General features: G+C 41.7%; 1 protein-coding gene and 1 non-coding gene across 5 annotated transcripts in view; both read left to right on the top strand.

The window, feature by feature from the left end:
- Pde1c (phosphodiesterase 1C) overlaps positions 1-18876 on the top strand; it is a 563679-nt gene that overhangs the window by 41966 nt on the left and 502837 nt on the right. The window lies entirely within an intron of this gene.
- On the top strand, positions 7643-7768 carry LOC120102688 (small nucleolar RNA SNORA17). The gene has a single exon (XR_015687379.1). It is a non-coding gene; the product is annotated as a small nucleolar RNA SNORA17 (small nucleolar RNA).

Here is an 18876-nt window from a genome sequence, read left to right as displayed (position 1 = left end):
TCTCCCTGGTTTTGCCCCCTAATACTAAATAGGAGAGAAACAAGGAGGGGGGGGAATTAGGGGGAAAAACATACAAATCCTAGCAAAATTCATTTTAAAAAAATTCTCTTGTATAATAATGTTACCATTTCTTCAAGATATAAGCAAGATTGGAGACTGAGATGAACATGCTCGTTAATCTTCATGTAAAGAATTAGCTCATGGATGTAGGCTATGGTCCTGGAGGACACAGAACATCTTTAGCTTTTGTCAAAACTGATGGATATTTTTGATGTTGTTGTTAGTGCAAAACCACAGCTCTCACTTCAAAGGCAATAAGAGGGAGTTTATTCTGGAGACAAATTTCAATGACCATGGCTTGAAAATGTAAAGCCAGATTACTCCATGTTCTATGTTCCCCCATAGAAGCAGTTTTCTGAAGTTGTATAGTGACAGAATAGAGAAAGTCATAAATCAGGCATTTACAAATTACATCAATGAGAAAGAACGTCAGAGAAGTGGGTTACAGCCAGGCAGATTGCCTCAGATGCTGTCTGATGGGATTCTTAGTCCTTTGATGAGCAGATAACAGTTTTTTTTTGTTAAGTTAATACATTCCAAAAGTTTTTTTAAAGATTTATTTGTCCATTTTATGTATATGAGTACACTGTAGCTGTCTTCAGACACACCAGGAGAGGGCATCAGATTCCATTACAGACGGTTGTGAGCCACCATGTGGTTGCTGGGAATTGAACTCAGGACCTCTGGAAGAGCAGTGAGTGCTCTTAACCGCCGAGATATCTCTCCAGCCCATTTCCAAAGGTTTTAATCTATCAGAAGTTAGGGCAGTCAAAGAAGTGTGCAAACAATGACTTTTTTTAGGGGGCTAAAGGTAGCACAAGAGAAATTATAATCAGACTCCAGACCTGCTACATTCCAAACTCTGTGGTCATTGAAGTTTTAATTAGCCTTCTTCCAACACTGGTTCTTTTTAGGAATTCTCCTTTGCACCAAGCAGAGCAATTGTCTGTGCAGTTTCTTCTGGTGAGATAATAGCACTCAGCTTTGAGAATCACAATCTGAGGACTGCTAACAATGCTACCGTCTATGCCACATTGCTAACAATGTTACTGTCTACTCCACATGGGTACCTCAGGACAGGTCAGAAAGCCTTAAAGTTGCAAATTTTAAGCACAAAACACATTTCTGAGCATTAATACCACGTATGGAGCTAGATGCTTTCGACATTATGTACTTAGGGACATTTATACCGTCCATTAAATTACTCAGACCAAGTATTTGAGGCAGAGTATAAAATCAAAAGTCTGGTTAGCATATAGAAAGGGAATGGGGAGGGGTTAGGGGGGATGTTGACCTGGAAACTGGGAAAGGTAATAACAATTGAAATGTAAATAAGAAATACCCAATTTAATAAAGATGGAGAAAAAAAAAGTCTGGTTAGGACCAGTTTAGAAATTGCTTGAAATTCTGTCCTAATCCCAAGTCAAAATTCATTTAATAGTTGTTTTGGGTGAAACTTAATTCAGCAATTCAAATAGCATTCTGAAAAAAGCCCACACTTTCTAATGATATAACCCAAAGTATACTAATTAGATACATGCTGAGGAATGACAGAAGAAAAAAAAATAATTAAAGTCTTTGCTTTTTGGAATTTATGTTCCTGTAAGAGCAGAAAAGTTTGTATGTACAGTGAGAACACTGTAGCTTATAACTTGTAAGTCTCAACTCTGAGCTGCGGTGTTTAAGGTAGTAATTTTGGTGCTATATGGTCCATGGTGTGTGCACTACAAAGTGGATATGTCTGTATATTCAGAACCAAGGCTGTAGTGAATGATATACCAGGATACACCATGGGTAAACACTGCCAGAAATACTCTAGATTCATTATGATTTTGGTTTTGAATTAATGTTTGGTTGATGTGCAAGAGCCAATTTTTTCTGATGCTACATTCAGTTATGAAACCCATATGAGGCCATGGCTCACTGTTTAAGAATTTGCTGTCCATCTGACCATGAACAAATACACCCAACACAAGCCCAAGGGAGTGTAGATGAGGGAAGCTGGTGGGTAGTAACAATGTAGATTGTGAAACACAGGGAGACCTTGATTGATTGAAGTGGTGAAGAAGGAGTCAGGGGTGGGGGGTGGTTGGAAAGCTATGATGCTTTAAGGAGTGAGTGCAAAGATCCAGATCATTTGGTCCCAATCAATGTCCTCTTAGCTACTAAGGGAGGAGCTAAGGCACATACATGTGCTTCCTGGCATGTGCTTTCTGTTCACTTCTTCAGTACTGAGATAGGTTCTGGGAAGCTTTCCTTATTAATGGCAGGTACAGTGCTCATGTGTATATAGACTTGATCTAGACTTTCACACTTGGTGGCGGGGCTGTGGCAAGGCATCTGACATTGTTTAAAGCTTCAGGAATGGGAAGTCAGAGAAAATCAGGGGTAGTTCCTATAAGGGAATAAGTATTGAAGTTCTACAACAAGAGGAAGTCCCTGAGTACAGAGTGCTCTCTCAGCAAGGCCCTGGGTTTGGTCCCCAGCTCTGAAAAAAAAAAAAAGAAGTGCTCTCTGAAATCAGACTCTAGTTTGCCAAGAAAGTTTGGAGTTTGAAAGCACCTTAGAGAGAAGTGGGGCCCTAGAGTACTGGTGGGAATCTCTAGCCAGAGACAGCAGCATTCTGTCTTGCATGCTGACTGGCAGACTACTGATAGTGACCTGAAACTCTGCATTAAGGATGCCTCCACACTAGTGGAGCAGTCCTGTGTGAGATCTTGTGACAAACGTGTAAAGATGATAGAGTAAGGATCTGCATCTTCCAATTCCCTGGCAGGACTTTGGGACAGGTTGTGTGTCTACCCCAATTCCATGGGTATGAGCTTCTTCCCTGAAAGGATTCAACTTCAAAGTGTTGGAGAATGCAGAGGTCCCTGTGTTACTTAGGCAACTGCATCTGAACAACTGTAATTGATGAAGGAAAGAATGATTTCCCAAGTTGTTGTACCTGGCCAGGTATCTGCATGATCAAAGCTCAAAGGACATGCCCTGGGATCCAGTGCACTTTGCTTTTTCAAAAAAGTTTGGATGCATAATGATCCATCAGGACACAGAACCAAGCTAAGACTAGTACCATGGAAGCCAAAGAGAAGGCAGGAGGATGGGAACAGCATGCACCTGCTGATTCCTGTACTGAATATTGTCCCTTTGGTTTCCTCCCTCTGGGATCCAACCAGGAGGGTCTGAGGTCGTTGTGTTGAAGTCAGGCATCCAGGGAATAGAGATATGGATGATCCCAGCTCAACTCTAAATGCACATTGCTAAAATTAGATGAATGTAAAAAAGAGAAACCCATCTTCTATATTATCATTTTAATAAACTCCAAGTTTTAACTCTTCTAACACAAGTTCACCTGCCTTTATTGGCTGTTATAATCTGACCTAGGATGGGCAAAGAAAAGGAGTTTCTTTTGTGTGGGTACATATACATCTTCCTCCTATTGTCGAATAAGTTATCACAGATCTAGTGACTTCAAGCTACATAGCCCTCTTATTTAATAATTTCTGTAGACCAGGAAACTGACATCTTAGGGGAGGTCCTCTGCTAAGGGTATCGTTAGGTTGCAGTCAAGGCATTGAATAACCCTAACCTTAACCCTAACCCTAACCCTAACTCTAACCTCAATCCTATTTCTCCCTCTCCCTCTCTCCTCTGTCTTTCTGTATTCCTTCTTTATTTTCAGTACTGGGAATATGAACCCACAGCCTTAGAACAGGCAGGCACCTTGCCACTGGGCTACCCTCACTCTTTCACATCTGGATGGAGATCTGCTTCCAGGATAATTTAGACAATTGGCAGATTTCATTTTCTTGCAGTGGTATGAGGGAAGGCTCTAGATACTTTCTGATATCAGGCTGAAGGGTGTCATCATGTTCTGCAACTGTCCCTGGCCCTTTGCTCTATGGTCTTCCTCAACATAATGGCTTATTTCATCAAGCCAGCAAGAAAGCACCCCAACTTTAGGGAGGGCTTTCACCTGCTTAAGTAAGGCACGTTCATGATAGCTTCCCTTTCAATGGACTCTAAACTAAAGATTTAGAGCCTTAATCATACATGGAAATCACCTTTACCCTCCTTAACCATAAGCTCACTGCTAAGCAAGTCTCAGGATGACTATGATGAAATGGGATGAGATTATGCAGGGTGTGCCCATTATGGGCAAGGGTTCATCCTAGAAACACAGCTATTCCAGGATCGTTCTGTTTCTGAGTGACTTCATTATGTAGCGTTCATTATGTTGGTCTGGAATTCAGGCTTGTGAGATGTGGGATGGAAGGTGTGTGGTGCCACCTTATGATGTTATGATGGCTTGAACGGAAATGGCCCCTGTAGGCTCATAGGAAGTGGCACTATTAGGAAGTGTGCCCTTGTTGTAGCAAATGTAGCCATGTTGGAGGAACTGTGCCACTAGGGGTGGGCTTTGAGATTTCAGTGGCTCATTCTTCCTTCCTGCTTCCTAAGGATCCACATGTAGAACTATTGGCCCCTCTCCAGAACCATGTCAACCATGATGATGATGATGATGATGATGATGATGATGATGATGATGATGATGATAATGATGAATTAAACCTCTGAACAGTAAGCCAGCCCCAATTAAGTGTCTATTTTTAATTTAATAAGATTTGCTGTGGCCATAGTGTCTCTTCATAGCAATAGAAATACTAAGATAGCAATAGCAGATGCTTCTTGTTCTTTCTCATTTTAGTAATACAGAAACATCAGGATCAATAATAGAGACTGGCTACTAGATTTCTATCTTTTCTTAATTTCTCAAGAAAGCCAGTATTAACACCCTTTCCAGGTGTTAGCACTGTTGTCTCAGCCTGAGTGTCCCCCGCTATAGTTCCCTGTGCTTTTCTTTTATGCCTCTGTGGGATGACCAGGCTGAATATGTGGGTGGAGTATTGAGAAGGGGGTGAAGGCTTCTGATTACTTTTCTTTTTCTTTTGTTTTAAGATTTATTTTATTCTAGGTTGTGTGTGTGTGTGTGTGTGTGTGTGTGTGTGTGTGTGTGTGTTTGTTTGTGGGTGTGTGCATATAAATGCAGGTGTCCAAAGAGAGCTATGGTCTTTGGATCCTATGGAATTGGAGTTACAAGCAGTAGCCATCTGCCTGATGTGGGTGCTGAGAACCTATCTTAGGACTTCCATTGCTGTGCATGGTCACACCATGACTAAAAGCAACTTGGAGGGCATAGAGGAACACTGATTACTGGCTTGTTCCCCATGGCTTGTTCATCATGCTTTCTTATAACACCCAGAACTACCAGTCCATGGGTGTCACAGTCACTTCTGTGGACTCTTTCACATGAAATAAATAAGGAAATAAATAAATAAATAAATAAGCATAATACATAAATAAATAAAATGCCCTACAGACATGCTGACAGGACAGTGTGACAGTCATTTCTCAATTAAGGTTACTATTTACCCCATTCTACCATCTTTTGCAGTCTATTTCTCAGTCTGTCTTGATGCTTGCTGCTATTTAATACTGTCTCAATTTAAGGCATGGTAACACTTGTGAGGTAGGTGTGCTCACTATGTCATGGGAGCTCTAGAATGAACCAAGTATGTGTGGCCTATTACTGGAACAATGTGCTGTGGCTCAGTGGGGTCAAAGAGAGTCAAACCAGGCATTTTCCATTTATGTAAGTCTATTTTCTCAAACCATTATGGATGAGAGGTAACACTTCTAAAAAGGGGTCATCTGTGATGGGATGTGCTAAGAATGTAGAACTGACGCTTGGTTATTTATTAAGGAAGTCAACACGTTGATCACAGGAAATGCAGGTATGGTCATTTTCTGGGGATGAGGGTGGATATGGCTTCACTAGTTGTCTGTTGATGAAGCTCATCCTAATTCTGAATATTCTATCATTTTTATTGCTATCAGATGATGAACACATGGGTTCTGCTGGTTTGGGGCCATTGTGCGTATTCCTTGAGAATCTTTGCATGGACACTCACCTTTCTTCTTCTTGAGGAACCTAGGCAGTACCTGTTCCTCATGGCTGTGTGGGTTGAAGCTATTGTGAAAATGCTGAACTGTTCTTCAAAGTGGCTGTGTCCTTTTCCCCGTCCACTAACAATCTACAAGGCTCCCTTTGCGCCCTCCCCCAGCACTTGTTTGTTTCTTTCATTTTGATTATAGCTATTTTGCTAGCAGTGGTATCTCGTGGTGGATTTGACATGTTTTTTTACTGATCATGACACCAAACATCTTTTGATGAATTTATTTGCTTTCCCTATAGTTTCCTTTATATACTATTTAAGTCTTTTGCCCATAACTTTGAAATTGGATTATTTGTCTTATCACTGAGTTACTGGCTTCTTCCCCTATCCAAGTACAAGACACACACACACACACACACACAGTGTGTGTGTGTGTGTGTGTGTGTGTGTGTGTGTTATGTGCATATGAGTGCAGGTGTCCACAGAATTACAGGCAGTTGTCATCTGCTGGACATGGGTGCAGATAGAGTGCAAACAAATATCTCCTCCTTCTGACTCCCCTTGATCCACCCTCTAATCTCTCACTTTTCTAAATTTATGTCCTATTAAAAAAATAAAACAACTCACTGAGTTCAGTGTGTTCTGCCAATATACTCATGACATTGGGGCCATCTACCATAGCATAGTTGATTTACCAGGGCCCACACCCTTAAAACAATCCTAACTTACCTTCTTTCAAAAGCCATCTACTGACTATAGCTCCTCAGCTAGGAGTCGAGCCCCTCTCTACTTCATGTTGGAATGCTGACAGGCTTGATTATGTACAGGCAATTATAGCTGCTGTTGTGTTTATTAAAAGATAAGGAGAGAAGGAATATGTTTGGTGGATGTGTAGTAAGGTGTGGGGAAGTTGGGGGGTTCCTCCGTGGGCCCACACTGAGGCATCTTCTCCTCCTGTGCGACTAGCCACACAATGATATAGTGTAGAATAGAGTTTATTTAGGGCCTGGGGAGAGGAGTTGAGAGGATACTAGAGACAAAGAAAAGCAGAGAGAGAAAGAAGGGGGGGAAAGTGAGAGTGGGAGGGGGAAGGGAGAGGGGGAGATGGGGAGGGAGAGGAGTAGAGAGAGAGAGAAGAAGAAAGGGAGAGGGGAGGGGGAGAGGAAGAGTGGAAAGGGGAGGGGGAGGGAGAGAAGAGAAGAGAAGAGAAGAGAAGAGAAGAGAAGAGAAGAGAAGAGAAGAGAAGAGAAGAGAAGTACTGGCTGGTCATAAGCACATGAAAAGAGAAGAGGGAAGGGCATGGGGGCGAGAAGGCAAAGGGATGAGAGGAGAGAGTAGTGGGAGAAGGAAAGCCAGAGCAAGAGAGAGTAGAGGGAGGAAGTAGCCCCTTTTATAGTGAGTCAGACTTACCTGGCTATTGCCAGGTAACTGTGGGGCGGAGCTTAGATAAAATGCTAACAGCTGCTATAAGTCCTTGAGTACAGCAGGCTTTACATGTGAGAAAACACTGACCTGGTCCTAGGTTAGTAACACAAGATAGTGGAGGGTGTGGGTGTTAGCCCTTGTTGTTGGCTGGATTTCTGGAAGAATCGGTATTGGGAGGTTTGTTTAAAAATAAATATGTGCATGCTCCTAGAGTAGGTGTGGTCAATGTGTCACATGTGTATCAGTAGGTGGCCGAGAGGAGAGAGGATATGTCTACGCCCAGTGTTCTGACCTATGAACATACAGATGTTTAGTAGCCTAAGATTCCCTGAAAAAAAATTGAGCCTAAAACCACCATAAGTTCAGCGCCATGAAGGCAAAGTCAGGCTCCCAGGGTGGGGATTGAGCTGGAGACTAGAACTCCAGCACCATGACCTTTGCATGGGGTCACTTGGGTAGGCCTGAGTCTGAGATGACCACTGGTGCCATAGGGTCCTGGACAGGAAGTTAGCCTGAGATGACCACCAGTCCAGCAACATGCTGGCCTCAGGATGGGGATAGCAAACCATGTCCTAGATGACCCCTGCCCAGTGCCATAATGCACAGGTGGGCATAGCACTCCTGAGACAATCCCAGACACTCAGAGACTCTGGGTGCCACTGAGAGAAACAAGTAAGTGGTGGAGAAATGGAGGAGAAAGAGAAACAGGAGGATGTGGGCAACATGAAGGGACAGAACTGGAGACACAAGGGTAGTAAGAAAACAGCCTGCTGTGAGAAGCTTGTGATTCCCAACTGGAACCTTGGTGGAGTCCTGGCTGTGCTTACACTGGGACCATGTCTTGATCCATAGCTCTGTAGCAGCAGAGGTCTGTTACCACCAAAGGCCAGGTAAACAAACATCCCTGGTCTAGGCTGCCACTTGGGACATGTTGATTTCTGAGGGCTGTTCAGAACTGGACACACCCCTCACCTGGGCATCATGGGACAGCTAGCCTTGAGGTTGTGAAAGCAGGTGGGCTTTCCCTGCCCTCAGTCAGCTGAAATACTTGGGAAAGTGGTCTTGTACCCCATTTGGGCAGCACAGCAGAGCTGACCCTGGTGCCAGGTGTGGGTGGTGGTGGTGGGTGTGTGCTAGCCTAGAGGGCGTGAGTGTGGGAAAGCTGGCACTGCCACTTGTCTGTCACTTTGTGACATGGGTTAGGGAGAGCTGAACACCTTTGTTACTTGCCATCTATGGCAGGCAGGAAAGCTGGCCCCAAGATCATCAGAGTAGGAGAACTGTTCCTAACCCTCACCTGCTACAGCACTTGTGAAAGTGGTTCCTACTCCTCACTTGGGCAGCAAGGTAGATCTGGCCCTGGTTTCAGGGGTTACAAGTGAGCCAACCCTGAGGGCACAAGAGTGGAAGAGTTTGTCTCTTATGCCTAAATCCAGGGCTTTGAATTGGTCCACACCAATATCTACCCCATCAATGAACTGCTGTAGTACATGAAGCAGCCTGTCTTACATATCCAAAACTATAGGCTCTTCATGATACAGGGCAACAACAGGGTATTCTAGAGGAGTCTCAGTGACAGTCCAATATTGAGCAGAACTCAGAGACCTCATACCAGATTAAGGAGTCACTGCAATGAATATTTGCAAGCAAAAAAATGTGGACAAAAGGATGTACTGTGGAACACATTATAATACACTACAGCTTCCACAATGAAGTTTTTTCTGTTTGAGGGGGAGGTTGCAAGGGTGAAGGACAGGTAAGAAGGGACAGAGATAAATAGGATTGGAGTGCATGATGTGAACATTCACAAAGAACCAGTACAAAGTTAAAAAAAAAGTGTGTGTGTGTGTGTGTGTGTGTGTGTGTGTGTGTGTGTGTGTGTGTGACTATTTAGGAGAAGTAAGAGAATTAAAGTAAGGAGAGAACAAGAGAAGGTAATTGTGGCAATGGAATAAAATATCCAGTTTTTCTCACATGTAGAATTTAGATTTAATATCTTCCTCTCTCTCTCTCTCTCTCTCTCTCTCTCTCACACACACACACACACACATCTATGTATCTATCTATGTATCAAGGTATCTATGTATGTATGTATGTATGTATGTATGTATGTATGTATCTATCTATCTATCTATCTATCTATCTATCTATCTATCTATCTATCATCAATCATCTACTTATCCAATCAAGTGTGGTTGCTCACATTTGTAATCCCAGCACTTAGTATTTCAGTAGGAGGATTAAGAGTTTAAGACTGGCTTGGATGACTTAGTGAATCTGTGGCCAATTTGATTAACACAGTAAATTTGATGCTAGTTTGGAATTCATGAGGTTGAATCCTTGGTTTCCAGTTGCTGGAACTGTTTGGGAAAGATTAGGAGGTGTGGTTCTATTTGAAAAGATGTGGCCTTGTTAGGGGAGGTGCGTCCTTGGCAGAGAAGGAATTGTTAGAAGCCTGTGTTATGAGGGTGTGCTTTGAGGTTTCAAAAGACTCCTGCTACTCCCAATTAACTAGTGTTCTCTCTCTCTCTCTCTCTCTCTCTCTCTCTCTCTCTCTCTCTCTCTCTCTCTCTCTCTGACCCTCTGAAACCATAAGCCCAATTAAATGCCATTTTTAACAAACTGTCTCAGTCATGGTGTTTTATCACAGAAACTGAAAAGTAACTAAGACGGATCTTGTTTCAAAAAGGAAAAACATAACAAAAGTTGGGTTGGATGGTTTGCCATGCTGCTGTTTGAGAAGCTCAAGAATTTACAAAGAAGCAAAATGAGCAAAGACAAGTCAGTCAGGGGATGACACCAGAGAGGAGACAGCACTGTCAAATTCTATAGTTCTTCAGCAGAGTAGACAAGAGACGATTTGGCTCAACAATATCTATATTTTAAACTGTTTTCAATTGAAAAAAATACATCATTTTCCCTCAATCTCTCCCAGTTCTCTCCCTCAGCCCCTACCTCTTTCAAACTGATAGCCTTTTTCTTTATTATTGTTACACACACACACACACACACACACACACACACACACACACACACACACATTGCTGGTGTGTCTTTGTTGTTTGTGTATGTATGTTTTCAGGGCTGATCACTTTGCATTCGTCAGTCAGTGAGAGAGGGTCCCATCATGGCATCCTCATACACGTGCATCATTTTATCTTGTTCTCCTCATACTATCTTCTCTCCCACGATTCTCTCTTCCTCTAGCTGATTCTTTTTATCTCTCTTTTTACTCCAAACTTCTGCTTTTGAAAATATGATACACTCTGATTTATTTGTGCTTTAGATTTGAGAGTTAAGAGTTTAAAAAATATTTTCCAAGAGTCTAGCATTCAAAATAACTTGTTTGAATTGCTGGCCTTCTGAGATTTTATTTCATATATATGTGAACAAAGACACTGTGATTTAAAAATTTTAAATACATGAGATTTAGTTCACAGGTAGAGTGCTTACCTAGCAAGTAGAATGGCCTGAAGCTTGGTCCTTAACTTCCCCTGCTACAAAACAAAAACAAAAACAAACAACAACAACAACTAGAAACAGACCAAAACCATTCAAGGTAATAAATTTTAATTATATATTACAAAACTAAAATTACAATACATGTACCACTTTATGGAAGGTGCTATTTTAAAGCTATCATCATTTTCTAAAATCATTAACACAAGTTTTATGTTTATACTTTAATGCCCTTTATATGACCATGGCATACTTTATTTAATAAAGTTCTAACATTCAGGTAAAAATAAGCTTATGTTTTTTTCAGCCAACTGTAAACTATTAGTAAGATAATATTGAAACATTTTAAGGTAAATATGACATAATTCAGTTATCAAAAATTTGCCAATCTTTATTTTAGTTGATTATAACAGAATTTATTCTTTCTTAGTAATTATGGGTTGCTACTGGAAGTGGGTTAGCCCTAACTGAAAGAGATTTGATTAAAGCATGAAATTAAATAAAATGGACTATTGTTGGTCCTTGTTGGGAACTTTCTTTTTATACAAGCATTAAGTAAAGGCTATTTGTACTTTGCTATATAGTCTGTGTGTGTGATTCAAAATGTTAGATTCACACACCCTATTTTTCTTTCTGAAATGACAGGATCTGAAACTACCCTCCACCCCTGTATTTTCTAAAGATCTCAGTCTATGAAACAAACTCTAAAGAACAAGCCTTTTCTCCTGATTAAGCTGTGGAATTAACAGACAATATTAACATGCTCATAATGGCTAAAACCACAGGACCCAGAGACTCCCACGTGGCCACAGCTCTCTGGTACATGTTAAGGGCTTCCTGCACACTGGGCTCTTTTATATAAAGTTGTTTTAATTTTCACCCTAGTCCCACAACTTAGGCACTATTTCTTTCATTGCACATCAGCAGAAGAGGCTGAATCAACTCTCCAGGGCACACGGAGCTGCAGTGTGTGTGGGGTTTTCATTACACAACACTGTTTTCTGATGACCAAGACTGCCACACACGTAGTTTTGGGACTTTTTAAATGGGCAGTCAGTGGCCAAGAACACGCACACACAGACCAGGTGTGATGACTGTGCCCAGCCTCATTCTGGGGTGGCTGTGGGCCGTGCTCACTGTTTTTTAGTTGTATACTTAAATTATGGGCAGCACATTTCCTCAGGGCACATAGAACATGCACACGTGCAAGACTCCCCCGAAAGTGCTAGAGCGTGACCTACAGCAGTCTTGAGATAAGGTCATGCTCTACAGACCAAAATAAACTTTGGGCTGGAAATATATATATAGTCTATTGAGGCCAGACATGCAAAAACGCTCAAAAATTAATAATTAAAAATGATTTTGTTATTATTTTCATCCTTATTGTTTTAATTTGATGTTTGACTCCAACTTGTGTGTGTGTGTGTATGCTCATATATGTTTGTGCATGTGCTATGTATGTATATGCATGCATGTGGACACTGGAGGACATCTTGGGTACTTATTCTTCAAGCACACGACTATTTTCTCTTTTTGGCTTGGTGTCTCACTAGCCTGGAGCTCACCGATTAGGCTAAGTTGGCTGGTTCACTAGTAATTTGGTTCTCTGGCCTCAGTTTCCCTCTCACCTAGGAAACCCCATGCACAGTAGAATACCCATGTCTATTGTGGAGACAAAGTGTCCCTCTGCCCTATTTCAGCCCATGTTTCTACATCTGAGGTTCAGAGCAGAGTCTGACCAATGACTTGGAACAGCTTCTCACCCATGTGTAGATTATTTAACTCAGTTTATCTAAGGTACTGTCAGGAAGTTAGATATCTAAATGTATCTGAAAAAGGGACTAGACAATTGTATTGAGGCCATGTCCCCAGGGCTTTGCTCATCTATTAAATAGTAATCTAACCCTGTGATGATCTCAATTAATTGGATGTTTTCCCCAGTTCCCTTTAATCTGAGCTAAGCACCATGAGCCCACGAGCAATTTTAAAAGTAGCACAGGAAAGGGCTCTGTTCTTCCTCCTTTGAGTCTTGTAGTTCACAGTCAAGACAGTCAAGGCAGGAATCTGCCCTTATAGTGGGGCAAGGCCTGAGAGCGAGAGTGATCTGGGGGCAAGCTTAAATATCAGCCACGCATTAGGTGAAATCTTGGACAGTTCACTTCAAACTTGCTCTTTAAGCCACAAGTCATCAGCAACTTACTAGGGTCTCTGGGAGAGAGAGGGAGAGAGAGAGAGAGAGAGAGAGAGAGAGAGAGAGAGAGAGAGAGAGAGAGAGAGAGAGAGAGAGAGAGAGTTTTATGAAGAGTCAGTAAGTCATGAAAGGTGTTTGGCAGGTTCTAGCCAGAAAGGATGCCCACATAATGACTTTCCAAGCAGTTTTTCATCTCAGGGAAAGGAGGCTAAGTCTGGCTTTTGAATCTCTACGGTTGCTCCTGGTGACTTATTACCCTCTTGATTTAGAGGCAATTTCGTCAAGTTCTAATACTGTCAGGCTCTTCCATGTCCCTGATGGGATGACAAAGGCCAGTTATGGAAGATGATTTGAGCTAATGAGCTGGAGCAAAGCTCTAAACTGAAGCCCTTTCTAATTTATTCCCAGTACATCTTTACCAGTTTTTGACAAATGAGATGGGTTTGAGTAATTAGACCCTCCAGAGCATCCTACATTCTCTGGTAGGTTTAGTCAAGTCTTCTGAGCCTTTCAATGACAAAAGAGAAAAGAAAAAAAGCCTGGAAGAAGATAACCCCATTTTCCCTGTGTTAAAGAAGTATGAAGAAATATTTTCTTCCTCTTATTAATTTTGCATTTTAAAAAAGTTCCTTAATATTCATACATGTATATGTTGTGTTGGTATAAAATCCACCTTGATTTCATCCAACTTCTAGCTCATCCCCTCCCAATGTCATGTGTGTGTTTTTCCTTTCTCATATGTACGCTCTCTCCATTGAGTTCATCCTCTATGTGCATAGGTATGTATAGAAGTATCTACTGGGATATGGGTAGCCTCTCAGGGCCTGTATCCTTTTTTTTTAATTAACTTGAGTATTTCTTATATACATTTCGCGTGTTATTCCCTTTCCCGGTTTCCAGGCAAGGGCCTGTATCCTTAAGAGTAATGACCCTCCCTGTAGCCACAAGTTGCCAATATTTTCTCAGATAGAGATAGGACTTTGTGGACTTCTCCCTACATCCCTGTTGGGATTTTGGCTGAATTGATCTTGTGTTGGTCTCATGAATGCAGCTTTGTGAGTTCTTATGTGCAACACTGCTTTATTACAGATATCTAGTCTCTATGGTGCTTATAATCTACATGACTCTTCTTCCATGATTATACCTGAGTCTTGGGTGATATAGCTGTCCAATGTTGTCTGATTGTATGTCTCTGTGTTAATTGCCATCTATAGAAAAAAGAAGCTTCTATGGGTATAATGATAAGAACGGGACAGGTGTGGTAGCACACACTTTTAATCACTTGTGGGAGTCAGAATCAGGAAGATCTCTTTGAATTCAAAGCCAGAATGGTTTACATAATGAGTTCCAGGCCAGAGCTACCCAGTGAGCCCTGTCTCACAAAATATAAGAACTTAGGTGTCAGTTTATTACTATGCCCATTTTGCAGAATAATAGCAATACTAGTTTGTTCCTAAGGGCTTATGCCCTAGACAGTCATAAGGTTTTGGCTCAGCTAGTGGTACCAGGTCTAGATCCCATCTCACAGAGCTGTCTTTAAATACAATCAAAAAGTGGTTACTCTCATAACATTCATGACATGATTACCTTAGTGAGCATATTTTGCCAAAGGTCTCATAAACTTTCTAAAGTAATAAACTAGAAAATTATGTTAAATGCTGCACTACTTCTGAAGAGCAAGTACATTGATATAAAGAAGTAAAAGTAGAAAATGGGGTTCTCAGGGAGCTTCCAAGGTTGAACATATTTAATAGCAAACCCATGTACAGTTGAAAGCCAACACTGGGGTGTTTTTGTTGTAGAGCTCATGGTATACTTCTGATAGCAGGCACTTTCTGGGAAATGGCTAATGTACATAGAATCTATTGCCCTAGAGGATCTCAGAATAATTTCCTCCATTATTTTTTCTCAGTATGAAAGGGTTTAACTTTTTCCTTAGCTTAGATTCTTTCAGACTATGAAACTATTTCTTTCAGTCTGTTAGCTCCCCAAAATTTATTGTGATCCTATTATGTGCCAGGTATAGAGTATACAGTAGTGACCAAGACAGCCATAGTCTTGCCCTTATGGATCTCACAGTTCATAAGGTGGGGAAAAAGGGCTTGAAGAAACGAATAAAGAAAAGAGCATATGATGTGCTGTATGTGTGAAGAAAATTAGGTTGGGACACAGTAAGAATCCTCACATGTGATTTGAGGTGGAGACTTAATAGTAATTAAGTAGGTAGGCATAGAAATGGAGATTGGAGATAAAGGATGTGTAGGTTTCCTCATAAAGAACAATATACATAAAGACTCCAAAGAGGCAGAGAGCTTAGCTTGTTGGGGAAGAGGGAGGAGGCTGGTCTGGCCTAACATAGTGAATGGAGTGTGGGCAGTAGGGTCAAACTCCTACTAGGTAGAAATCACAAGAGGCAGGACCTGTGGAGACCTGGGGGCTGTAAACATTAGTTTTTTTTTTAATTTTTTTTTATTAACTGGAGTATTTCTTATATACATTTCAAATGTTATTCCCTTTCCCGGTTTCCGGGCAAACATCCCCCTCCCCCCTCCCCTTCCTTATGGGTGTTCCCCTTCCCACCCTTCCCCCATGGCTGCCCTCCCCCCAACAGTCTAGTTCACTCGGGGTTCAGTCTTAGGAGGACCCAGGGCTTCCCCTTCCACTGGTGCTCTTACTAGGATATTCATTGCTACCTATGAGGTCAGAGTCCAGGGTCAGTCCATGTATAGTCTTTAGGTAGTGGCTTAGTCCCTGGAAGCTCTGGTTGCTTGGCATTGTTGTACATATGGGGTCTCGAGCCCCTTCAAGCTCTTCCAGTTCTTTCTCTTATTCCTTCAACGGGGGTCCTATTCTCAGTTCAGTGGTTTGCTGCTGGCATTCGCCTCTGTATTTGCTGTATTCTGGCTGTTTCTCTCAGGAGCGATCTACATCCGGCTCCTGTCGGTCTGCACTTCTTTGCTTCATCCATCTTGTCTATATGTATGGGCCACAGGTGGGGCAGGCTCTGAATGGGTGTTCCTTCAGTCTCTGTTTTAATCTTTGCCTCTCTATTCCCTGCCAAGGGTATTCTTGTTCCCCTTTTAAAGAAGGAGTGAAGCATTCACATTTTGATCATCCATCTTGAGTTTCATTTGTTCTAGGCATCTAGGGTAATTCAAGCATTTGGGCTAATAGCCACTTATCAATGAGTGCATACCATGTATGTCTTTCTGTGATTGGGTTAGCTCACTCAGGATGATATTTTCCAGTTCCAACCATTTGCCTACGAATTTCATAAAGTCATTGTTTTTGATAGCTGAGTAATATTCCATTGTGTAGATGTACCACATTTTCTGTGTCCATTCCTCTGTTGAAGGGCATCTGGGTTCTTTCCAGCTTCTGGCTATTATAAATAAGGCTGCTATGAACATAGTGGAGCACGTGTCTTTTTTATGTGTTGGGGCATCTTTTGGGTATATGCCCAAGAGAGGTATAGCTGGATCCTCAGGCAGTTCAATGTCCAATTTTCCGAGGAACCTCCAGACTGATTTCCAGAATGGTTGTACCAGTCTGCAACCCCATCAACAATGGAGGAGTGTTCCTCTTTCTCCGCATCCTCGCCAGCATCTGCTGTCACCTGAGTTTTTGATCTTAGTCATTCTCACTGGTGTGAGGTGAAATCTCAGGGTTGTTTTGATTTGCATTTCCCTTATGACTAAAGAAGTTGAACATTTCTTTAGGTGTTTCTCAGCTATTCTGCATTCCTCAGCTGTGAATTGTTTGTTTAGCTCTGAACCCCATTTTTTAATAGGGTTATTTGTCTCCCTGCGGTCTAACTTCTTGAGTTCTTTGTATATTTTGGATATAAGGGCTCTATCTGTTGTAGGATTGGTAAAGATCTTTTCCCAATCTGTTGGTTGCCGTTTTGTCCTAACCACAGTGTCCTTTGCCTTACAGAAGCTTTGCAGTTTTATGAGATCCCATTTGTCGATTCTTTAAACATTAGTTTTGATGAATTCCGAGAACTGTTGGGAAACAATAGAATGTTTCAAGAGGGAACAGTATACTCAGATTTGTGTTTGGAGCCATCTCTGGCTTTGTTTAGAGAGTAGATTAGAGGAAGACACAAGTGAAAGCAAGAGATAAAAGGCTATTGAACTAGGTCCTCCCTAAGATACCAAGACCTGCCATTGGAGTGGCTACAAGGAGATGGAAAGAACTTTGAAGCACAGCATCAAGTGAGCAATGTAGCTTCTATAGCTATGAAGACAGCAGCAATCTCTATAGTGTCTACTGAAAAGGATGTGTACAGCAATGGAGCAGTTGCTCTCCTGAGACTATATCCAAGGCCACGCCTGCATATATGCACCAATAGACGGGCCAGGGACTGTTCATAACAGTCTGTTTCATAGTAACTCTGTCTTAGTTAAGGTTTCCATTACTGTGATGATGGACCAAAAGCAACTTGGGAAAGCTTAGAATTCAGCTTAGAATTCTCAGGTCATACTCCATCAATGATGGAAGTCAGGACAGGAACTCAAACAGGACAGAAACCTGGAGGCAGAGGCCCTGGAGAAATACTGCATACTGGTTTCCTCCTCATTGCTTACTCAGTCTGGTTTTTAAGAGGACCCAGGATCATCTGCCTACCCACAATGACCTGGGACCTCCCACATTAATCACTAATTAGAAAAATGCCTACATTCTGATCTTGGTGGGTGGGGCACATAATGTTTATTTCTTTATCTTGTTCTGTTTTTTGTTTCTCTTTCTTTTTTCTACAGCCTGATCTTATGGAGGCATTTTCTCAATTGAGAGTTCCTTCTTCCCAAAATTGGGCCTTTTAGCCTGTGTCAAGCTGACATAAAACTAGCCAACACAAACTCAAACTTTAAACAACTGAAATATTGACAGTTGAGAGATGAAATCAGTGGTGGTATAGTCACCTAGAGGAGGGCAATCTTGGGAAGGAATGAACTGTTCTAAACATGATGTGTCTCACAGACATGAGTCTTAGTGACAGAGGTAGGATCAGAAGAAGAAACATTGCATAAGTCCACGTATATCATTTCAAAGCAAAGGAAATGGATGTAAGGTGGTAGAAACCCAGCACCTAGCCTTCAGGTGATTGTGAGGGCCTAAGGCAGGGGTTATGGGGGTCTCCTGATCTACATGGTGGTTGGACTCAAGCTGAGCATGGTTTGGGTTGCGAAAAATAATCAAGCTGTGTACGTAGGATTCAGAGACTTTTACATATATTTGTTATGTTTCAACAAGCAGTTTCTTTGAAAAAGACAAAACACAGAGTGAGAGACTGACAGTAGTCCATAGAGAAATAAATTTGTCTTGGGCAAAGCCAATAGCAGTGGGAGCAGCCAGAACTTGCCATCCAGCCACATCTATGGGTTCTGTGTGTGAAGACTGTGTCAATCACATGTGGAAAGTAACTCTTTAAAAAAATCACATTACTTATTATTGGATGTGTGCAGACTTTTTCCTCATCATTATTTGTTAAATAATATAATATTATTTGCATGATATTTACATTACTTTAGCTACTTTTCCAGCACCTGGAATTTACCTCAGAGCTTCACACATTCTAGGATAGTGCTCTTTCACTGATGCACATCACAGTGTTTTCATCCACTCTGGAACCCAGGCAAATCTTAATTTTATGATCCTCCTAGCTCAGTCTCCCCAGGAACTGAGATAGCGGGCCAGTATCATCAGGCATTATAAGTAGTCTAGAGCTGATTTAAAGCACAGAGAGGACGGGCATATGTAGGTTACATGGAAACTCCTGTA

The sequence above is a fragment of the Rattus norvegicus genome, chromosome 4 (genome assembly GCF_021556685.1).
Source record: "Rattus norvegicus strain SHRSP/BbbUtx chromosome 4, alternate assembly SHRSP_T2T, whole genome shotgun sequence".
Taxonomy (NCBI): Eukaryota; Metazoa; Chordata; class Mammalia; order Rodentia; family Muridae; genus Rattus; species Rattus norvegicus.
This window is presented reverse-complemented; position numbering and strand designations above follow the sequence as displayed.